This window comes from Terrapene carolina, unplaced genomic scaffold (genome assembly GCF_002925995.2).
Source record: "Terrapene carolina triunguis isolate 2854851 unplaced genomic scaffold, T_m_triunguis-2.0 Scaffold58, whole genome shotgun sequence".
NCBI classification, from domain to species: Eukaryota; Metazoa; Chordata; order Testudines; family Emydidae; genus Terrapene; species Terrapene triunguis.
The window spans coordinates 110802024-110807862 of NW_020664409.1; positions in this window are offsets into that span (position 1 = coordinate 110802024).

Here is a 5839-nt window from a genome sequence, read left to right on the forward strand (position 1 = left end):
CACACACACACACACACACACACACACACACACACACACACACACACACGTATGAGCTAACATCTTAATTCTACCTCCCACTTTCCCACTAGGCCCAACTAATATCTCAATTCTAACATCTTATTTCCCTCATTGTCCACACACCCAAACAGTTGCTTAGATGGTTATAAGCCAGTGGGCCATTAGGTCCAATCACAAGAGTGCACTACGAGTTTTATTCACCAGGCTTTTTCCTCAGGTGTGAGGGCTCCCAGGTTAAAACCGAACTAACTATTGAAAAGGACACGGGCTGAGCTGATGAAACAGCCCAGCCCTTCAGCTACTGGTTGGAGAATTCAGCCTCCGTCTTTCCCTCCTGAATACCAGGGAACTGTCCTTGTCATGTTCCCTGACATGTTCCCAGCCCTTGTTATCCCACTACTTACACCTCTGAGAAAGGTGAGCAAGGAGATGAGCACATACAGGATCTCTGCTCCCTGTACCAGTCTAAATCTGAGATGGAAAAGACTTACCGGATACCACTGGGTCCTTCCCACCCTCAAGGGGCCAGACCGCTCTCTATCCTAGACATTCTAGTGCATGTTGTCCTGTCTAATGTTAACTGGCCTGAGCTGGGGAGATGGAGGGAGGGGGCTGAGATGTACTTTATTATCTGGATTTCTGCCCTTTTTTTTCAGTGCCACCCTTTTGGAGTTTTTAAAATATAATTATTTCCCTCAATTCCTCATAAAGTCAATAGGGGCAATTTCTAGGGCATGTTCCCAAAGTTAACCCCTCATGGGCCAGGACTCGGTGCTTTTACCCAAAGTTACTCATGATAATATTCTTCCCTAACCTCTTCAGTACGTTCTCCGGAGGGGAGGTCACCTCTATAAGACCATCAGTGGCTACTTTGGGGAACCCTGTGGCTCGAAAGAGGCTCATTGCCATTAAAAATTAAATGACGAACCTTGTCTAGCTGTGAATAGGAGCGTCCAATGCTGAACGTGTGCTGGATTGTCCCTCTGAAACATGAATCCCGCATGAGGAAGCCCCAGACAACTCATGGGCCCCTTTGCAGTAAAGCAGCTGCAGGAATGAGGTGGGATGGGACGGAGTCATGCCAGGGTTCTAGAGCCAGGAGCAGGTCACAGTGAACAGGGTTACCATGACAACGCTCAGGGATATGTTAAGGGCCACTGATTATCTGCGGGTCAGACCGTCAGAACAGGTTTCTTTGTTAATGACTACAAGGAGAGGTCCAGAGCCTCAATTTTCAAAGGTGGTCACTGATTTTGGGTGTCTCAGTTTTGGGATGAGCAACTTGAGACACCTGGACCCTGATTTGCAGAGGTGCTGAACACCCAAAGCTCCCACTGACTTCAAGTGCACCTCTGGGTGCTCAATACATCTCAAAGTGAGGTGCAGGTGTCTCAAGGGGACTCCCAAAACCCAAGAAACCCCAAACCAGAGGCCAAATGTGGCCTAATGTTCTCTTAAAGTGGGCGTTGCAAGTGTGAAGAACATGCAGGGACGCCTGGGATAGCCAACTCCTGCAAAGTCACAAGGAGAGGTGCCAGGGGAAAGGAGCCAGGGAATGTCTGTCCTAGGCTGATGGGAGAATGGAGACTCCTTTGAAAATGGGGCCCAAAAAGAGGTAAAGTAGAGGGGAGGAATTGAAACCCACACACATTCACACCTCTGCTGAGCACTTCAGTAAAGAGAGGCCTATTTGTTGCAAGGGGCAGTATATGGGGAAGATTTGAGGGGCAGTGGTGGAGGTTTCTGTATCTTGGAGTCAGAACAAAAAGACCACACTAGTGCTTATTGAAGTCTCCCTTCTTTCTCCATTACCTGTGACAAAGCTCTTTGGGTAACAAACAGAGAATGTCAGACTCCAGGGCATTCAGTCTAGTACCTTCCACTATCAGCAAAGTCACTTAAAAATCGATGATGATGCTTGCTCACAATTAAGACATTACCCCCCATGAACCTAGCTTGCCAATGGGTTATTGTTACATAGGGGGGGTGGATAGCTCAGTGGTTTGAGCATTGGCCTGCTAAACCCAGGGTTGTGAGTTCAATCCTTGAGGGGGCCACTTAGGGATCTGGGGCAAAATCTGTACTTGGTCCTGCTAGTGAAGGCAGGGGGCTGGACTCAATGATCTTTCAAGGTCCCTTCCAGTTCTAGGAGATGGGATATCTCCATTAATTATTATTATTATTATCCCCATCAGACAGGAGAAAGTGTGTGGGGATGACATTCTCACTAGGTGCAAGTCCTGTTAGCCATTGTGGAAGAGCACAGTGGTGCTGAGGCTGGGTATGTTACTTACACCTAGTGCATGCTACTAATTTCAGTGGGAGCTGAAGGTGATCAGAACCTTGCAGGACTGTGCACAGTGCCTTGCAAGGTCAGGTCTTTAGTCCGTCCTTATAAATCCATCTCCCCAGACCTCTGATCATTTTTGTTGTTTTCTTCCATATTTGCTGCATTTCGTCAATAGCTTTCCAGCAACAAGGTACCCAGAAACTAAAGCTATAATCCAGTTGTGGTATCCGCTGAACTGTTTAGAGAGGAACTTGTCTTACTGCTCCATTACATGATGGATGGTATCCTCTCACACTGAGGATACCTCTCCGGGGGAGGGAACCCCGGTTAGTAGGAAGAGACAAGGAATGTATTGAGGGATTCAATTATTAGAAATATCAATGAATGGTGATGACCAGGAGAAATGCATGGTGAATTGCCTGCCGGATGCAAAGGTTGCAGACCTCTCGAGACATCTGGGCAGATTTATACATAGGCGCCGACTCCGTAGGTGCTCCGGTGCTTAGCACCCAGTGGTAGCCAGCCCCCACCCACCCACCCTCCCCAACGCCTCCCGCTCGCCGACAGCTCCACCGATCAACTCCTCCTCCTTCCAGCACCTCCCTCCCGCCGCGATCAGCTATTTTGTAGCCTGCAGGAGGCTCTGGGAGGGATAGGGAGGAGTGGGGACAGGGCACGCTGAGGGGAGGGGGCGGAACTGGGCGGGATGGGGGTTGGGGTTTGGAGGAAGGGCTCAGGTGAGGACAGGGCCTGGGGCGGAGCAGGGGGTTGAGTACCCCATGGGCCTGGAGGAAGCCGGCACCTATGTATTTATGTGCAGTGCTGGGAAGAAGCCGGTGGTCATGGTACATGTAGGTACCCTTGTCATAGGGAAAGGTAGGAGAGAGGACTTGGAGGCCAAATTTAGGCTGCTAGATAAGGGATTAAGGCCAGGGCCTCCATGGTAGCATTCTCTGAAATGCTTTCAATTTCACCTGCAGAGTCAGTAAGACAGGCAGAACTGCAGGGTCTCAATGTGTGGATGAGACAATGGTGTTCTAAGGAGGGGTTTAGGTTTATTCGGTACTGACGAACCTTTTGGGAAAACAGTAGCCTATCCAGCAGGGGTCAGCAACCTTTGAGAAGTGGCGTGCCAAGTCTTCAGTAATTTAAGGTTTCGCATGCCAAAATAAAGGTTACATTTACAGGGCCCCCCCGACAGAACCCCAGACAGGCAGCGGGCTGAACGGGGCCGGCGGAAGGGACCCCAGCTGGCAGGGGCCAGCGGCTCAGCGCGCTGCCGGTCTGGGGTTCCGTCTGCCACCCGCGCTGCCAGTCTGGGGTTCTGTCCGCCGGCCCCTGCCAGCCGGGGTCCCGGCCGCCAGCCCTACTCAGCCGCTGCCGGCCCGGGGTTCCGTCCATCCAGGCCAGCAGCAGGATGAGCGGGGCCGGTGGCCGGGACCCCAGACTGGCAGCGCGGGTGGCAGATGGAATCCCAGACCGGCAGCGGGGCGAGCGGCCCGGCGCGCTGCCGGGCGGGGGTTCCGTCTGCCACCTGCGCTGCCGGTCTGGGGTTCTGTCCGCCGGCCCCGCTCAGCCCGCTGCCGGCCTGGGGTTCCCTCCATCCAGGCCAGCAGCGGGCTGAACGGGGCCGAGACCCTGGCTGGCAAGGGGCCGGCAGCCGGAACCCCAGACCAGCAGCGGGCTGAGCGGGGCTGGTGGCCGGAACCCCAGACCGGCAGCGGGCTGAGCGGCTCAGCCAGCTGATGGTCTGGAGTTCCGGCCGCCGGCTCCTGCCAGCCGGGGTCCTGGCCGTTGGCCCCGCTCAGCCGCAGCCGGCCTAGGATTCCATTCACCCAGGCAGGCAGGGGGCTGAGCGGGGCCGGCGGCCGGGATCCTGGCTGGCAGCAGTGTGCCAGTAAAAATCGGCTCGCGTGCCGCTGGTTGCCGAGCCCTGCTATGCAGGAAGGATGGGCTCCACCTAAACCAAAACAGAACCAGATTGCTGGCATGTAACATTTAAAAGGTTGTAGCGGAGATTTAAAACTAAGGTGACTGGTGCAGAGGAGCACATGGTTCAGACAGACACATCCCTTCGGGGAGGATTTATAAAAGGGGATACTCTAGATCCTAGTAAAGAGGAGAGAATAGAAATTGGTAAAGAACAGGTAGGAACTGAAGAGAAAGTCACACAAAAGAGAGTCCCATGCAATTACATCACATGAAGGCAGACAGCTAAATATTGACAAATGTTATTAGTGCTTGTATACAAATGCAAGAAGTCTAGTAAGATGGGTGAGCTTGAGTACCTTGTATTAAATGAGGATATTGATATAATAGGCATCACAGAAACTTGGTGGAATGATGATAATCAATGGGACGCAGTAATACCAGGGTACAAAATATATAGGAGTGACAGAGTAGGTTGAGCTGGGGGATCGGGGGGTGGCACTATATGTGAAAGAAAGCATAGAGTCAAATATGGTAAAAATCTTAAATGAATCAAATGATACAATAGAATCTCTATGGATAGAAATTCTGTGCTTGAATAATAAGAGTATAGCAATAGGAAAATAATACAGACTGTGAAATGCTCAGGGAGATTAGATAGGCTACAAAACCAGAAAACCCAATAATAATGGGGTGATTTCAACTATCCCCATATTGACTGGGAACATGTCACCTTGGGATGGCATGCAGAGATTAAATTTCTAGACACCATGAATGACGGCTGTGATGCTGGCAAACCAGCAGTCAAGTTAGGATCAGCGGGCCAAGTAACCTGTGTATGAACCTTAAAGGCTTGACAAGAGGCTCTGCAATTGTAATCTGGCCAATTCACTTGTGAGTGGGCATCAAAGAGATGCTAAAAGGGGTTAATAGGCTCGGCCCTTTCATTTGCCTTGATAAGAAATCGAGGAAGAACTGTGTGTATGTTTATAATTAATTATAATTATAATATAATTAATGGAGATATCCCATCTCCTAGAACTGGAAGGGACCTTGAAAGATCATTGAGTCCAGCCCCCTGCCTTCACTAGCAGGACCTAGTACAGATTTTGCCCCAGATCCCTAAGTGGCCCCCTCAAGGATTGAACTCACAACCCTGGGTTTAGCAGGCCAATGCTCAAACCACTGAGCTATCCACCCCCCCCCCCCAGTATGTCTGTCTGTCTGTCTGTCTGTCTATATCCTATAACTCTAATTAACCTTAAGATCAAAGATGTGTATATACTGCATGAATCTAATGAACATTACCTGTATTGTCTTCAGTTTATCTATCCCTGTTATAATGAATGACCAGCAATTGCTTTATGTAAATCAGTGTCCTTGGATTATGCATAGGTCAGGAGGAAATAGAATGTTAACTTCAAAGGTTTCAGAGTAGCAGCCCTGTTAGTCTGTATCTGTAAAAACGAGCAGGAGTACTTGTGGCACCTTAGAGACTAACAAATTTATTAGAGCATAAGCTTTCGTGGGCTACAACCCACTTCTTCGGATGCATATCATATGCATCCGAAGAAGTGGGTTGTAGCCCACGAAAGCTTA